Below are 19,233 nucleotides of genomic sequence, written 5' to 3'. Positions count from 1 at the left end.
TTGAAGCAGAGATACACACATCTCTGAACGTGACACATCCTCTGATGAATGCAATCGAAGCAGACTGCTGTCGCATTGCTGTCAAGTCTCTGCGCTTGTATCCACAAGAAAAGGATTGCAAGTTCAAATTTAACCACAACATTTAAATTTAAGGAATGTTTTTACAAAAAAAATCATCCAGAATTATATGGCCTGGATGAAAAGATTGGATTGCCCATGGTAGTGGAGTGGCCTGCGCATCATTTTACAGTGTCAGTGATCACAGATTGGGCTTCAATAACCCCCATTTGTACATTTTTTCAGTTACGGCATGGCTTCCTCCCTTATTCCAGAAGACGTTTGGGCTCAGGTTAGTAGGCACGCTGTTGTGGCACCGGAAGTGTGGCGACACTTGTGGGCTGCCCAGCAGAATCCTCGCTGATTTGATTTGTTGCAAACAATGTAATTGGGTTTATTTAGAATGGAGGTTGATAGGTTCTTGATTAACAAGGCAGGAGAGGGATAATATTTTAACCCATGATGGAATGACGGAGTGGACTCAGTGGTCTGAATTCTGCTCCTGTGCCTTATGATCTTCACTTCACTTCACTATATTTTTTGATATTTTAGAGTACACATATGACAAATAAAGTTATTCTTTCTTTCTTCTGCCCCATAAGGAGAGAAATCCAACGTTTCACCCTAACTGGCATATATGTGACTACAGTCTTACAGTGCAGTGGGTGACTCAGAATGGCTGTGTTCAAGGACAAGGCAGATTAATGACACTGATATCCTTCATCAATTAAATCACTGAACTGAGCTACAGTGAAAAACTTTGCTTTGTATGCCATCCATACAGATCATTTCATCACATCAGTGGAGGGAAGTAGCACAGGGAGTAGCAATAATAAGTGCAGAATAAAGTGCTGCAGAAAAAGTGCCGTTCAGTCAAACAAAGCCATAATAAAGTCCAGTGTCCATCTTATCGTTCAAGAGACCCATTCAATAGACTTATAACAGTGAGATAGAAGCTATCCTTCAGTCTGTGAATAAATACATATACAAAAAGTAAATATGCATACACAAAGTAAATCCTTCAGCAATTATCTATAAACTTCTTGTGATGACAAGGATGGTGCTTGAGTGTCAAGGAATTTTGTTACTGATTACTGTAGCAAAGAATTCCACAGATTCATTACTCTTTGGCCTTACTTCCATTCTAAAAGAACCTTCGCTATGCAGTGACAACAACACACACAAAATGCTGGTGGAACACAGCAGGCCAGACAGCACCTGTAGGGAGAAGCACTGCCGACGATTCGGGCCGAGACCCTTCGTCAGGACTAACCGAAAGGAAAGATAGTAAGAGATTTGAAAGTAGTGGGGGAAGGGGGAAATGCAAAATGATAAGAGAAGACCGGAGGGGGTGGGATGAAGCTGAGAGCCGGAAAGGTGATTGGCAAAAGGGATACAGAGCTGGAGAAAGGAAAGGATCATGGGACGGGAGGCCCAGGGTGAAAGAAAGAAAGGGGGAGGGGGGAACACCAGACGGAGATGGAGAACAGGCAGGGTGATGGGCAGAGAGAGAGAGAGAAAAAAAAAACAACTAAATATGTCAGGGATGGGGTAAGAAGGGGAGGAGGAGCATTAACAGAAGTTAGAGAGGTCAATGTTCATGCCATCAGGTTGGAGGCTACTCAGCTGGTATATAAGGTGTTGTTCCTCCAACCTGAGTGTGGCTTCGTCTTGACAGTAGAGGAGGCCATGGATAGACATATCAGAATGTGAATGGAACGTGGAATTAAAATGTGGCCACTGGGAGATCCTGCTTTCTCTGTCGGACCGAGCATAGGTGTTCCACGATACGGTCTCCCAGTTTACGTCGGGTCTCGCCAAAATATAAAAGGCCACACCAGGAGCACTGGACACAGTATACCACACCAGCCGACTCACAGGTGAAGTGTCGCCTCACCTGGACGGACTGTCTGGGCCCTGAATGGTGGTGATGGAGGAAGTGTAAGGGCAGGTGTAGCACTTGTTCCGTTTACAAGGATAAGTGCCAGGAGGGAGATCGGTGGGAAGCGATGGGGGGACGAGTGGACAAGGGAGTAGCATAGGGAGCGACCACTGCAGAAAGCAGAAAGAGGGGGGGAGGGAAAGATGTGCTTGGTAGTGGGATCCTGTTGGAGGTGGCAGAAGTTACGGAGAATTATACGTTGGACCTGGAGGCTGGTGGGGTGGTAGGTGAGGAAAAGGAACCCTATCCCGAGTGGGGTGGCGGGCGGATGGGGTGAGGGCAAATGTGCGGGAAATGGGAGAGGTGCGTTTGAGAGCAGAGTTGATGGTGGAAGAAGGGAAGCCCCTTTGTTTAAAAAGGGAAGACATCTCCTTCGTCCTGGAATGAAAAGCCTCATCTTGAGAGGAATTGTGAGATTGCAGTGGCTGTGTCCTCTGATCTTAGACTCTCTGAGCATAGGAAACATCCTTTACACATCCATTATATCAAAGCCTTTCACTATTTCATGGGTTTCAATGAATTGAATTCTAGTGAATACAGGCCCAGAGCCATCAAATGCTCTTCATATGACAAACCGTTCAATCCTGGAATCATTTTTGTGAACCTCCATTGAATCCTCTCCAGTTTCAGCACATCCCTTCAAAGATATGGGGTCAAAACTGTTCAGAATACTCCAAGTGAGACCTCACCAGTGCTTTAGTTTCAACATTACATAGTTGATGTTCAGTACATTTCACGATCGTACACAACTACATTTCCTTTCCCAGTTCCCAGTGTTGACAACGTGGATTTTGCAATGATTTGTCTGCAGATTTTTGAACTGGCTTATTTATATTGTTTTTATTAAAGAAGTTACTGATTCACTAAAAACTCAAAATGCTGGCAGGACTCAGCAGGCCAGACAGCATCTATGGGAGGAGGTAGTGACGACGTTTCGGGCCAAAACCCTTCATCAGGAGTGACGTAACATGGGATGGTCGAGTGGGGGATAAGAAGTGGGGGGAGGGATGAAGTAGAGAGCTGGGAAGTGATAGGCTGGAGGGAAATGGGCTAGGGGGGAAGGTGGAGAATTATGGGAAATAAAAGAGAAAGAAAGGTAGGGCTGGGGGGAGATTATAGTGAGGGGGCAAAAGAGAGAGAAAGAGAACCAGACTAAAATTATAGATAGGGATGGGGTAAGGGGGGGGGGGGGCAGGGGTATCAACGGAGGTCTGTGAGTTGAAAGTTCATGCCGGCAGGTAGGAGGCTACCTAAGTGGGAGATAAGGTATTGCTCCATCGACCTGCGTGTGGCCTCATCTTGACGGTAGAGGAGGCCATGGACAGACATATTGGAGTGGGAGTGGTCTGTGAATTGAAGCGCAGACTATTTTCTAAACAGGTAGAAAATCCCAAAATCTGAGATGCAAAGGGACTTGGGTGTCCTTATGCAGAATACCCTGAAGGTTAACTTGTAGGTTGAGTCTGTGGTGAGGAAGGCAAATGGAATGTTAGCATTTATTTCAAGAGGTCCAGAATAAAACTGCAGGCATGTGTCACTGAGGCTTTATAAAGCACTGGTGAAGTATTATGAACTCTTCTTATCTAAGGAAAGATGTGCTGGCATTGGGGAGAGTTCAGAGGAGATTCACAAGGATGATTCCAGGAGTGAAATTATCATACAAGGAATGTTTGATGACTCTGAGTCTGTACTCACTGGAATTCAGAAGGATGAGGGAGGATCTCATTGAAACCTTTTGAATGTTGAAAGGCCTAGACTGAGTAGACGTGGAAAGGATGTTATCCATGGTAGGAGAGTCTAGAACAAGAGGGCTCAACCTCAGGAATAGAGTGGCATCCATTTATAATAGAATTGTGGAGAAAATTCTTTAGCCAGGGCGTAGTGAATTTAGAAACACAGAAACATAGAAAACCTACAGCATAATTCAGGCCCTTCGTCTCACAATGTTGTGCTAAACGTGTACTTATTTTAGAAATTACCTAGGGTTACACATAGCCCTCTATTTTCCCAAGCTCCATGTACTTATCTAGGAGACTCTTAAAAGACCCTATCATATCCACCTCCACCACCATCACCAGCAGCCCATTTCACGCACTCACCACTCTCTGCATAAAAAACTTACCCCTGACATCTCCTCTGTACTTACTTCCAAGCACCTTAAGACTGTGCCCTCTCGTACAAGCCATTTCAGCCCTGGGAAAAAGCCTCTGACTATCCACATGATCAATGCTCTCATCATCTTATACAACTCTATCAGGTCACCTCTCATCCTCTGTTGCTCCAAGGAGAAAAGGCGGAGCTCACACAACCTATTCTCATAAGGCATGCTCCCCAATTCAGGCAACATCCTTGTAAATCTCCTCTGCACCCTTTCTATGGTTTCCACATCCTTCCTATAGTGAGGCGACCAGAACTGAGCACAGTACTCCAAGTGGGGTGTGACCAGGGTCCTACATTGCTGCAACATTACCTCTCGGCTCTTAAACTCAATCCCATGGTTAATGAAGGCCAATGCACTGTATGCCTTCTTAACCACAGAGTCACCTGTGCAGCAGCTTTGAGTGTCCTATGGACTTGGACTCCAAGTTCCCTCTGATCCTCCACACTGCCAAGAGTTTTACCATTTATACTATATTTTGCCATCATATCTGACCTACCAAAATGAACCACCTCACACTTATCTGAGTTGAACTTCATCTGCCGCTCCTCAGCCCAGTTTCGCATCTTATCAATGTCCTGCTGTAACCTTTGACAGCCCTCCACACTATCCACAATACCTCCAACCTTTGTGTCATCAGCAAATTTACTAACACATCCCTCAACTTCTTCATCCAGGTCATTTATAAAATCACAAAGAGAAGGGGTTCCAGAACAGATCCCCGAGGCACACCACTGGTCACCGACCTCCATGCAGAATATGACCCGCCTCCAACCACTATTTGCTTTCTGTGGGCAAGCCAATTCTGGATCCACAAAGCAATGTCCCCTTGGATCCCATGCCTCCTTACTTTCTCAATAAGCCTTGCACGGGGTACATTATCAAATGCCTTGCTGAAATCTATATACACTACACCTACTGTTCTACCTTCATCAATGTGTTTAGTCACATCCTTAAAAAATTCAATCAGGCTTGTAAGTCATAACCTGCCTTTGACAAACTATGCTGACTATTCCTAATCATATTATGCCTCTCCAAATGTTTATAAATCCTGCCTCTCAGGACCTTTTCCATCAACTTATCCCTACTCCCTTTCTTGAATAAGGGAACATCATCTGCAAACCTCCAATCCTACGGAACCTCTCCCGTCCCCATTAATGATGCAAAGATCATCACTAGAGGCTCAGCATTCTCCTCCCTCGCCTCTCACTGTAGCCTGGGGTACATCTAATTCGGTCCTGGTGATGCTTTCCAAAAGCTCCAGCAGATCCTCTTTCTGGAATTTATTACCAAAGGCTCCTGAGGAGGTCAGTTCATTGGGTGTATTTACGACAGAACTTGATAGGTTCTTGTTTGGACATGGCATCAAAGATTATGGGGACAAGGCTGAGAAGTGGGGCTGAAGAAGGGAAAAAGTGTCAGCCATGATTAAATGGCAAAACAGGCTTGATGGGCCAAATAGCCTAATTCTGCTCCTATGTCTTATGGTTTTATGGCCTTAAAGCGGAATGGCTTAATGAAACAGTAGAAACTGCTACACTAAAAGCTCATGAGGTCAAGAACGTGCAGCTACAAGAATTGCTTCAATAGGGCAATAGGTACATTTAATGTCAGAGAAATGTATATAGTCGGTTCTCCTATCCGCAGTTTCCACATGCGTGGATTCAACCAACCACGGATTGGGAAAACCCAGATGTTCTTTCTCTAGCACTCGTTGTTTGAGCACGTACAGACTATTTTTTCTTGTCATTATTCCCTAAGCAATACAGTAGAACAACTATTTACATAGAATTTACATTGTATTAGGTATTATAAGTAATCTAGAGATTATTTAACAGTCCCTGGGTTATGAGTGAGTTCTGTTCCTGAGTCCATCTTTAAATTGGATTTGAGGTTGGAGCAGGTACATCCAGTATTATTTAGCGTCAGTTAGTAAAATATTTTTCTTAGTATATAGTATATATTTTACCTATGCATATAAAACTTAAAAAACATACGTATTTCAATACCACTGTGTTGCTTAGTAATAATCGTTGCTTTCATTGGGGCAAGGCCTTTCACATGCTTCATTAAAATTGTTCCGATCATTGACCGACTGTAGCCTAATGCTTTTCCAATGACCGATGGCGCTTCACCTCTTTCTGATCGCTTTATTACTTCCACCTTATTTTCAATCGTGATTGTGATTATTTTTGTGAACAGGAACACTACGGATTCAGAGCTGCGCCAGGATCTAAAGTCCACCTCACTGAGACAGGTTAAATAAAGTCCGGGGTTCCGCTGGGTCCTAAAGACCACCGCACTGAGCCAGGTTAAATAAGGGACTTGAGCATTTGCGATTTTTGGTATCAAAGATACCGAAGATTTCCGAAGATGCTAGCAAAGGAGTCAACATTAGGTGCCATTGTCTCCCATGTACTATACAGAAACCGGTGTAACCAGCATGTTTCGTCACGATACAAAAGTTGCTGGAGAATTTGCAAGTGGGAAGAAATTGTTTGACCATTTCAAACAACTTTATTAACATGTGAAAAGACTGATGTTATTATATGCTGTTGTGTCGTGTATGAGAAATAAGACTCATCGATGTGTATTATTGTATCTCCCTTAAACAATGAAAAACATACTGGACTTGATAATTTATTATCCTTAGAATAGCTTCAGATATACTTCCACTTAAAAATTCAGTGTGTGCATGCTGTTGTCACTGAGTACAATATTGCACAGTACAAGATTTTGCGCACACTGGTCATTACAAATTAAGGGAACATTGCTGCTGACTCAGACTGCACTGCCAGATCCAATTCAAACTGCATCGTCATGTTTACTGATGACACAACAGTGGTTGGCCTCATCAGCACCAATGATCAGTTGGCCTACAGAGAGGAGGTAGAAAGGCTTGCCACATGATGTGAGAACAACAACCTGAGTCTCAACGTGCACCAGACAAAGGAGATGATTGTGGACTTCAGGAAGGTGCATTCTCCATTGCACATCAATGGCTCTACTATGGAGAGAGTGAAGAGCACAACGTTCCTTGGTGTGTGCATAATGGATCATATAACCAGGACCCCCAAAACCTTCTCATTAGTCAAAAAGGCACAGCAGTGTCTACACTCTGAGCAGTAGGAGGCATGCTAGTCTCCCTGTCCCCATTTTGACCACTTTCTACAGGAGGACCAGCGAGAATGTCCTGTCTGATTGTATCATCGTGTGGTATGGAAGCCACTAGGTATTGGATTACAAAACCCTGCAGAGGATAATTAAAACTGCCAAGAAGATATTGAGATCTTCCCCGTCAATATCTGTGACATTCACCAGGCTACTGTGTACGAAGGGACAGCTGTATATGTATGGCCCAAAGCATTGTTGAGAATCCCTACCACCCACCCCACAATCGCTTTGACCAGCTACCATCGGGTAGGAGGTGCAGGAACATCAGGACTAGGATAATCAGACTGGGAACCAGCTTCTCCCCTTAGACTGTGAGGCTAATGAATACCATGCCACTACTGAGGTCTCGTCTCAAAGACAGGAATTGTTTACTGTACTACTTATTGTTTTTTGTTTACTGTTTACCGGTGATGTACACTACATACACTTTGGGTTCTACTTTATTAACTTTTTGTGGTAATATTTTGTTTTATGTGCTGTACGTGATATATGCTTTGCGGGTCCAGAGGAACGTTATTTTGTTTGGTTATATACACTACACTTGAACTTGATCTTGATTTTGTCAAGCCTGCTCAAAATCTGCTTCCACTACTACCCCTAGTAACCCATTCCAGGGCATCTACCACCCTTTGCATAAAAAAATCTTATCAGACTCATCTCCTTTGAACTTCTCTCTTTATCCTTAAAAGCATTTCCTCTGAGGTTTGACATTTCCACCCTAGGGAAAAGTTCTGTCTGTTCACTCTATCTATGCCTTTCATAATTTTGAAAACCTCTGTCAGGTTCCCCTCAGTTTCTGATGCTCTAGGGCAGGAGTTCCTAACAGATCCCTTGCTTAATGGTGTTGGTGCTTGGCATGAGAAAGCTTGGAAACCTCTGCTCTTGGGAGAACAACCCAAGTTGTCCAACCTCTCCTTGTGGCTCATACACTCTAATCCAGGTAGCATCCTCTTGAACTCTTTCCACAGTCTCCACATCATTCCTGTAATGCAGTGACCATAACTGGATACAACACTCCTACAATCTGATTAAAGTTTTATGTAGCTGCAGCATGACTTTCATCCAGTTGTACTCAACACACCCACCAATAAAGGCAAGCTATGCACCCTCTTTATAACCTTATCCACTTACATTGCCACTTTCAATGAATTACAGACCTGGACCCCAACATCTCTCAGTAATTCAATGCTACTAAGTAGCCAACCATTAACTATATGTTTTCTCCTTTCTTTTGACCTCCCAAAGTGTAGCAGTTCACACTTGCACAGATTAAACTCCATCAGCCACTTTCCTGTTGATATCTCCTACTATATCCTTTGATGGTCCTTTACACTGTCCACAACTCGATAATCTTGGAGTCATCCACAAACTTGCTAACTTCTTCATTTACATTTTCATCTGCATTGTTGATGCATATCATGAAGAGGTTCCAGCACAGATCTTTACAGAAAAGCACTGTTCAAGGATGCCCAACTAGAATAACAATCTTCCACACCATTTTTCTCTATTCTATGAGCAAGCCAGTTCCAAATCTAATCTTGCAATTCACCTCAGATCCAATGCCTCTTTATCTTCAGAATCAATCAGCATATAGAAGGGAGACTGAAAAACTAGTTAAATAATGCTGTAGCCTCTTACTCAATGTCAGCAATAACAAGGAGCTGATTATTGGCTTCAGGAACAGGAAACCAGATGTCCATGAGCCAGTGCTTGTCAGAGGTGGAGAGGATGAACAACTTTAAATTCCTTGGTGTTATTATTTCAGAGGACCTGTTCTGTGCCCGGCATGTAAGAAAACCCAACGACACCTCTACTTCCTTAGGAGATTGTGAAGCTTCAGCATATATCTAAAACCTTGACAAGTGGAGAGTATACCATAGCCTGGTATGGAACACCAATGCCCTTCAACAGATAAATCCTACAAAAAATAGTGGACACAGCACAATCCATCATGGGTAAAGTCCTCCCCACCATTGAGCACATCTACACAGAGTGCTATTGCAGGAAAGCAACATCTCTCCACCACATAGGACATGCTCTCTCCTCACTGCTGCCATCAGGAAGGAGGTACGGGAGCCTCAGAACTCTCACCTCCAAGTTCAGGAACAGATATTATCCCTCAACCATCAGGCTCTTGGACCAAAGGGGATATCTTCACTCAACTTCACTCGTCCCATCACTGAACTGATCCCACAGCCAATGGACTCATTTTCAAAGACTCTTGATCTCACATTCTTGATATTTATTTATTACTATTATTTCTTTCTTTTTGTACTTACACAGTTCATTATCTTTTGCACATGATTTGAAAACTCAAGTTGGTGCATTGATTCTATCCTGGATTTATTGAGTATGCCCACAAAGAAATGAATCGCTGGGTTGTATATGGTCACACACACACATACATACAGTATATGTATGTGTATATATATATATATATATATATATATATATACACACACACTTTGATAATAAACTTACTTTGAACTTTGATTTTTTGTCAAATTTCTTACTAAAGTCCATGCAGATTATGCCCATTGCCTTACAACCATTATCAGCGTTCTTTCTACCATGGATGTTCAGCCCAACAAACTATAATTACCTGATACGTCTCCATTTCCCTTTTTGAACAAAAGCACAACATTTAGTTTCCTTCATTCCTCCAGGACCTTGTTTCTAGTGAGATCACATAAATCTCCTCACTTGTTTCTTACAAAATTCTGAACCATTAGGTTCTTATCCTCCTTAATGTTTTTCAGACCTCCCAACACCAGCTCCTGCTTAATCTGAAAATGTCCCAGAAGGTTTGCATGGCTCACTTTGTTTTTATTATCCTCCAGTGGTTCAGTCATTTGGAGGATACCAGCCTGGCCCTGACTTTAACAGAGCCACAATGCCTTTCACAGGAGGATGACCAAAGGGGGAAGGTGGCCTGAGGTCAGGTAAGGAAGCTCCAATACACAGGATCACAAGAGACTATAGAGGCCTGTAGTCTCAGTCAGCTCCACTATGGGCGCAGCCTTCCACACCATCGAGAGCAAGTCCCTCAAGAAGGTGATACTCATTGCTAAAGACTCTTACTAATCGGGGGGGGTGGGCGGCTGGGAGGTGCAAGAGCCTGAAGACTCTCACTCTGGAACAGTTTCTTCATCCAGCCATCTGCTATCCAAATGCACTTCATTATTCCTCTTTTGCCACTATTTATTTAATTTTATTTTATAATTTATAATAATTTAACATGTTTGCACTATACTGCTGCCACAAATCAACAAATTTAAATGTAAACATATAAAACAGAGATAATATACCTGATTTTGAATCTGATTTTAACTTACTGTTATTGTCCTTACTTCTTACCGTAACATGACAATCTTGAACTCTTGTTTTTAACATATAAGACTGTGGAGTGCTCAATCAATCAGTGCCCCTCAGCTCCTGTCGTATCCGGCTATTATTTGGCCTCTTCCATTTTAGTACCTTCCTGCAAACTCCAGTAATATACTGAAAGGCCTAGGTAGTATAGATGTGGAGAGGATGTTTCCTACAGTGGGGGAGTCAAGAACCACAGGGCACAGCCTCGGAATAGAAGGATGTCCCTTTAGAACAGAGCTGAGCAGAAATTTCTTTAATCAGAGTTTCAAAGTTTAATGAAAAAGTTTAAGGTACATTTAATGTCAGAGAAATGCATGCAACATATGTCCTGGAATGCTTTTTCTTCGCAACCATCTCTGAGGTGATGAATCTCTGGAAATCATTGCCACAGAAGGATGTGGAGGCCATGACAATGCCATATTTAAAGTGGAGGTTGGGAGGTTCTTGATCAGTCAGGGTCTCAAAGGTTGTGGGGAGAAGGTAGGCAGGAGAGTGGGATTGAGAGAGAGAGTAAATCAGCTGTGATAGAATGTTGCAGTAGACTCTGAGGGCCAAATGGCCTAATTCTGCTCCTGTGTTTTATGGTCATATCTGTCCCTTAACCTCTTGCAGCCTGTTAGGGGAGCTGTGGTATAATCCCTTCAGTGTAATTGCACCTTTCATATTTTTGAGTTCCAACCAAGTTATCTCTATGGTTGAGATCTTCAGTACATTCTCTCTGTGTGCAGTCTGTCCACTTCACCCTCCTGTAGCATGAAGAACAGTGAAACCCATTCAGATACCGTCACTCAATGATATGGACTGCAGAACAGAAGCACGGCTCAAAACACACTGGTCAGGTTGGCCATGGGTTGCTGCTGTGGTATACCGGTGGAGATGGATGTGCACTAGCAGGATTGGGGTAGATTTCTGTGTGATGTCTCCTCTTCTCATTACTACCATCACAGAGGAGGCACAAGAGCCAGAACACACACACACACTCAATATTTCAGGAACAGCATCTTCCACTCCACCATTAGATTTCTGAATTGCCATTGAACATTATCTCACCATTGCTGTTCCATTTTACAATACTTATTTATTTTTATACTCACAATGCTCATTTTATTATGTACCCTTGCACCTAATTGCGAGGTCACTGAGTGGATGTTCATGGTTTTCTGCTGCTGTAGCCCATACACTTCAGGGTTCAACATGTTGTGCAGTCAGAGATGCTCTTCTGCACACTACTGTTGTAATGCATGGTTATTTGAGTTACTGTTGCCTTCCTGTCACCTCTCATTGATGAGATGCTTTCACCCACAGAACTATCAATCCTTGGATGATTTTTTTTTGTTGTTCACACCATTCGCTGTAATCTCTAGAAACAGCTGAGCACGAAAATCCCAGGAGATCAGCAGCTTCTGAGATACTCAAACCACCCCGTCTGGCACCAACAAAATCATTCCATTGTGAAAGTCACTTAGATCACATTTTTCCCCATTCTAATGTTTGGCCTCAACAACAACTGAACCTCTTGTCCATGTGTGCATGATTTTATGTATTGAGTTGCTGCCACATGATTGGTTGATTAGATATTTGCATTAATGAGCTGGCGTACAGGTGTACCTAATAAAGTGGCCACTGTGTGTGTAATTTGTAATGTATTTTATTGCAGTGCATTGCTGCTGCAAAATAACAAATTTCTCAAAATATGTCAGTGATAATAAACCTGATTCGCATTTTGACATCTCTTTCTCTATCATACTCACTTAGAAGAAACATTGTCAAGCAAATGACTTATGCAGGCTGTTTTGCCATTGTTAATAAATAGGACAGAAATCTCATTCATAGTGATACGCTTTTACAAGCTTAAAATGAAACTAAAACCTGACAAAGAGAAATTTGTCATATAGCTCAAAGTAGCATTTTATTTCACTTAAGTTTTGGTTCTTAAATTGGATGATGTTTCAATGAGACTTTAGTGAAGGTTTGAGAGCATAAACTTGAATAACAGATTCCATCAACAAGACACTGAATTGTTCCAGAGGGAGGTGCTGGCATTGAGCTGTCCCCAGGTGAGTAAACCTTGTATTCACATCGACCATCTGGAAGTCCCAGATAAGCCGAGTGACAGTTGCCAACCTCATGTCCAACTTGGAAACTGAGAGGGGCCGGAACTCTGAAGGAAATCTTTGGTGTTAGGCAAAGTTAGGGTCAGAATTCCATTTGTTTAAATGGGGCTGGACGCAAAGAGAGTGGGATGAAAGAAGTGTATTAGAAATATTAAAATATAGTAAAACTATTACTTTTTAAATGTTTGTGTTTTAAATTAAAGATGCAACAAATTCTCAACAATATTGAGGCTTTATAAGACTGCACATGAAGTATCTTGAGCTGATTTGGGCCCCTTATCTAAGAAAGCATATTCTGGTATTGGAGAGTTTCCGGAGGAGATCCTGGGAATGAATAGAATAACGTATGAGGAGCATTTGATGGCTCTGGGCCTGTAGTCTCTGGAATTTAGAAGAATGAGAGGAATCCCACTGAAACCTGTTGAATATTGAAAGACCTACATAAAGCAGAGAAGAAGAGCATGTTTCCTATAGTGGGTGAGTCCAGATACATGAGGGCACAGCCTCAGAATAGAGAGATGTCCCTTTTAAACTGAGATGAGGAGGAATTTCTTTAGCCAGAGGGTGGTGAATCATTGCCACAGAGGCTGTGGAGGCGTCTTTAGCAATGGAGCCGGAGGCTGACAATTTCTTGATTAGCCAGAGTGTAAAGTGTTACAGGAAGAAGGCAGGAGAATGGGCTTGAGAGGGGAAAATAAATCAGTCATGATGGAATGGCAGAGCAGACTTGAAGGGCCAAATGCCTTCTGGTCTTATGTTGTAATCTTGATAGGATTTAAGAATTGCCCCAACTTTGTTTCTTGCCAATGACAGTCACTACTATCCAGAGATAGAGTACAGGCCATCACAGAAGTCTCGTTTAAGGGTGTCAGATGACTTGGTAATGTAAACAGAAACTGATCCTTTGGCCCATCTGATCCATGTTGAACTGTTGTTGTGGTTAGTTCCACTGACCATAGTCCTCCACATCCCTCCCATTCATGAGCCAGTCCAAATTTCTCTTAAATGTTGAAATCGTCACTAATGATAAATCTAATATCTCAGACAGGTTTGTCAAGTCATGAAAGATTATGTGGAGAACGATTAATAATCAGCCATGATGGAATGACAGAACAGACTTGATGGGCTGAATGGTCTGATTCTGGTCTATGTCTTATGGTCTTATACCTCCTCCCATCCATGCACTTAGCAAAACTTCTCTGAAATGTTGAAATTGAACCTGCACCCAATACTTCAGTGAGCAGCTTGTTCCACACTTGCATCACCCTCTGAGTGAAGAAGGACCCCCTCATATTCCCCTTAAACATTTCAGCTATCACCCTTAATTTATGACCTCTAATTCTAGCCTCATCCAATCTGGGTTGAAAAAAATGGCTTGCATTATCCCTATCTGAAGTATACCCCTCATAATTTTATAAACCTGAGGCGTACCGAAATGTCTTCTTCCAGAACATAGTGAATAGACTTTTCTGGATTTAGTGTTATGTAATGAACAGGATTTGATAAGCGATCTTGCAGTAAAGGAGCCATTAGGAGGTAGTGATCATAATATGATAAGTTTTTATCTGCAATTTGAGAAGGATAAGGGCAGCTCGGAGGTGTCAGTGTTGCAGGTGAACAGGGGAAACTATGGAGCCATGAGGGAGGAGCTGGCCAAAGTTGACTGGACGGATAGCCTAGCAGAAAAGACAGTGGAACAGCAATGGCAGGTATTCTTGGGAATAATGCACAAGGTGCGGAGAAGGAAGGATTCAAAGGGGGGAAAGGGGCCATAGTGGTTGACAAAGGAAGTCAGAGATTGCATAGCATTAAAAAAAAGGAAATATGACAGCGCTAAGGTGAGTGGGAGGACAGATGATTGGGAAATTTTTAAGGAACAACAGAACTTAACTAAAAAGGCAATACGGGGAGAAAAAATGAGGTACAAGCTAGCCAGGAATATAAAGGAGGATAGCAAAAGTTTTTTTAGGTATGTGAAGAGAAAGAAGATAGTTAAGAACAATGCTGGGCCCTTGAAGAATGACTTGAGTGAAATTGTTATGGGAAACAGAGAAATGGCAGAAGAATTTAATAAGTACTTTAGATCTGTCTTCACTAAGGAAGACACAAGCAATCTCCCAGATGTATGGATGGGCCAAGGACATAGGGTAACAGAGGAAATGAAAAGGATTGACATTAGGAAGGAAACGGTGATGAGTAGACTGATGGGATTGAAGGCTGACAAATCCCCAGGTCCAGATGGTCTGCATCCTAGGGTACTAAAGGAGGTGGCCCTGGAAATTGCGGATGCATTGGTAATCAGTTTCCAATGTTCCTTAGATTCAGGATCAGTTCCTGAGGATTGGAGAATGGCTAATGTTATCCCACTGTTTAAGAAATGAGGGAAGGAGAAAACAGAGAACTATCGACCTGTCAGCCTAACATCAGTAGTGGGGAAGATGCTAGAGTCCATTATTAAGGATGAAATAGTGGCATATCTAGATAGCAGTGATAGAATTGGGCCGAACTAGCACGGATTTACCAAGGGTAAATCATGCTTGATTAATCTATTGGAGTTTTTCGAGGATGTAACCAGGAAGTTAGACGGGGGAGATCCAGTGGATGTAGTGTACCTCGATTTTCAGAAGGCATTTGATAAGGTCCCACATAGGAGATTGGTGGGTAAAATCAAAGCTCAGGGCATTGGGGGGAAGGCATTGACATGGATAGAAAACTGGTTGGCAGATAGAAAGCAAAGGGTAGTGGTGAATGGGTGTTTCTCGGAATGGCAGGTGGTGACTAGTGGGGTGCCACAGGGCTCGGTATTGGGACCACAGCTGTTTACAATTTACATCAACGATTTAGATGAAGGCATTGAGAATAACATCAGCAAGTTTGTTGATGATACTAAGCTGGGTGGCAGTGTGACATGTGATGAGGATGTTAAGAGAATTCAGGGTGACTTGGATAGGTTGGGTGAGTGGGCAGATACTTGGCAGATGACGTTTACTGTGAATAAGTGTGAGGTTATCCACTTTGGGAGTAAGAACAGGAAGGCAGATTATTATCTGAATGGTGTAGAGTTAGGTAAGAGACAAATACAAATAGATCTAGGAGTCCTTGTTCATCAGTCACTGAAGGTGAATGAGCAAGTGCAGCAGGCAGTGAAGAAGGCTAATGGAATGTTGGCCTTTATTACAAAAGGGAATTGAGTACAAGAGCAAGGAAATCCTCTTGCATTTGTACAGGGCCCTGGTGAGACCACACCTGGAGTATTGTGTACAGTTTTGGTCTCCAGGGTTAAGGAAGGTCATCCTGGCTGTAGAGGAAGTGCAGCGTAGGTTCACAAGGTTAATTCTTGGGATGTCAGGACTGTCTTACGCAGAGAGGTTAGAGAGACTGGGCTTGTACACGCTGGAATTAAGGAGATTGAGGGGGGATCTGATTGAAACACTTAAGATTATTAAGGGATTGGACAAGATAGAGGCAGGAAATATGTTCCAGATGCTGGGAGAGTCCAGTACCAGAGGGCATGGTTTGAGAATAAGGGGTAGGTCATTTAGGACAGAGTTAAGGAAAAACTTCTTCTCCCAGAGAGTTGTGGGGGTCTGGAATGCACTGCCTCGGAAGGTAGTGGAGGCCAATTCTCTGGATGCTTTCAAGAAGGAGCTAGATAGGTATCTTATGGATAGGGGAATCAAGGGATATGGGGACAAGGCAGGAACCGGATATTGATAGTAGATGATCAGCCATGATCTCAAAATGGCGGTGCAGGCTCGAAGAGCCGAATGGTCTACTTCTGCACCTATTGTCTATTGTCTATAATCTCTGGACTACTCTGTCTCAAGGGTGGGGGGAGGCCATGACATGCTAAGTATTTAAATTGGAGATAGAAAAATATTTGAAAGATGAAGGAACTGAGAGCTATGGGGAATTGGTACCAAAATGAAATTGAGACAAGCAGTTTGGAGATAGTTTGTGTGTTCTGGCACTCTGCAGTCTCTGAGACTCTTCAAGAAGATGTTTGGTTCCATTTTGCTGATTGAAGCTCTCATTGTTTGCCGATTAAAGTGAAAAAGGGGATTGTGCATTGACTCTCTGTACCAGAGAGTGGAGAGCCTGGCTGCTGTTCTTGTGTTTTGTGGGGGGAGGAAGATTTGGGGGTCAATGTGCCTGATCCGTTTTGTTCATTTTTTGTGTGTGGGAGGTGGGATTTGGGCATTGAAGATTGTGCTGCCTTTCTTTTCTTTCTTGGTTTTGTGGCTACTCAGTGAATAGAAGAATTTCAGAGTTGTATACATTGATAATAAATGAACCTTTGAACCTTGGAGTAGACATGACCATGTTGAATGGTGGAGTTGGTTTGAAGGACAGTGTGCCCTTGTTTCTGCTCATTTGTTATGTTTTTGTGAAAGAGGGCTGCCTTGCTTGTTCTCTCTGCTGCTTCCAGATAAGGTGAGTGAGGCTGCAGCAGTGAGTACTAATACCAGGGTGAGTCCAATATCGTTCCACCCAGTGACCGCAGTAGTTCGACTATGAAGAGCTATGGTATAGTTTGGACTGAACTTTCCCAAAACACAAGGTCGGAAATCATTTACATGTGTATTTTACAGTGCTGGTGACAGAAGGAATTGAAGATTCAGGTTTACTTTTCATGTTTACATTGAAATATATAGTGAAATGCTCTAATCCTGGTGAATCTCTTTTGCAGCCTCTTCAAAAATTCTACATCCTTCCTCTAGTGTGGCAACAAGAGCTGTGCACATTCATCGAAATATGGCCCAACCAAATTTTTATACAGTTCCAACATTACTTCCAGACTTAGATACTCACTTTCCTGTCCTGATGAATGAAAAACTAGAACAAAAAGTGTTGGATATCTGAAACAAAATCAAAAAAAATGTTGGAAAACCTCAGCTCGCCAGGCAGTCTAAGGTCAAAGTAAGTTTATCTACGTCACCAAATACTTCCATGAGATTCATAGTAAATACAAATAAACACATTGCGATCTTGTGGAAAATTACACACAAAGATGGACAAACTGTGCAAAACAATAAATAAATAAATAAACAAACAAACAAACAAACAAACAAATAAATAAATGGATAAATGAATAAATAAATAAATAAATAGATTTGTGGATGAGTAAATAAGTAAGTAAGTAAATAAATAAATAAATGGATTGTACTAGAATCTTTGACAGCGAGTCCACAGGATGTGGAATCCATTCAGTGTTCAGCTGAGTGAAGTTATCCATGCTGGCTCAGGAGCATGCAGGTTGAAGGGTAATGAATGTTCCCGACCCTGGTGGTGTGGGACTTAATGCTCCTGTACCTCCTTCCTGACTGCAGCAGTGAGAAGAGACCATGGCCTGGATGGTGGGGTCCTTGATGATGGATGCTGCTTTCCTGTGGCAGCACTCCCTGTAGATGTGCTCAATGGTGGGGAGGCATTTCCTGTGATGTATCTATGGAAAGAGGTGACACTTCAGCAAAACTGAACATTCTAGTCCCTCTGGTAGGATCATGTGCAGGCAACATGCACAAAGAAGAGAGAGTGTGCTACAATCAAAACAGCTCACTGCCCTTCCTGTTAAATACTACCTGTGACAGTTTGCAAATCAAGTATTGGATTCATCAGCCAGCTTAGAACCTAGGGAACTCCAGTAGAATCATCTCTACTACAGTTTTCTATTACAGACTGCTGATCAGTAAAAGACTCAGAGTAAGATTGCTGTACCGGGGGACATCAGTCTGGACTCCACCACCGAGCACATCTTTCCCTTCCTGCCCCTCTCAGCTTTTTGGAGGGATCGTTCCTTCCACGACTAACTGTTCCACACATCCCTCCCCACAGAACTCCCACCTGGCAAGCGCAAATGCTACACCTGTCCCCACACCTCCCCCCTTACCACCATTCTGGGCCGCAGACAGTCCTTCCAGGTGAGGCAACACTTCACCTGCGAGTCTGCTGGAGTTGTCTATTGCATCTGGTGCTCCTGGTGTGGCCTCCTCTACATCGGCGAGACCCGACGCAGATTGGGGGACCGCTTCGTCGAGCACCTCCGCTCCGTCCGTCACAATAGACAGGGCCTCCCGGTTGCCACCCACTTCAACTCTGCCTCTCATTCCCATCTAGAAATGTCCATACATGGCCTCCTCTACTGCCACGATGAGGCCAAACTCAGGTTGGAGGAGCAACACCTCATCTTCCGTCTGGGTAGCCACCAGCCTGGTGGTATGAACATTGAATTCTCCAATTTCCGGCAATTCCCTCCCCCTCCCCCTATCCCAGGTCCCTCTCTGCCTCCTCCCCTTTCAACTTTCTGCTTCTTTATCTCTACAGTTCTTTCATGCTTATCCCCTCCCCTCCCCCTTTTATCTTTCCTCTGATTGGTTTTCCATCTGGCGCCTCTAGGCCCAACCACTCCCCTATGT

This window comes from Hypanus sabinus, chromosome 5 (assembly GCF_030144855.1).
Source record: "Hypanus sabinus isolate sHypSab1 chromosome 5, sHypSab1.hap1, whole genome shotgun sequence".
In the NCBI taxonomy this organism is placed as follows: domain Eukaryota; kingdom Metazoa; phylum Chordata; class Chondrichthyes; order Myliobatiformes; family Dasyatidae; genus Hypanus; species Hypanus sabinus.
This window is presented reverse-complemented; position numbering follows the sequence as displayed.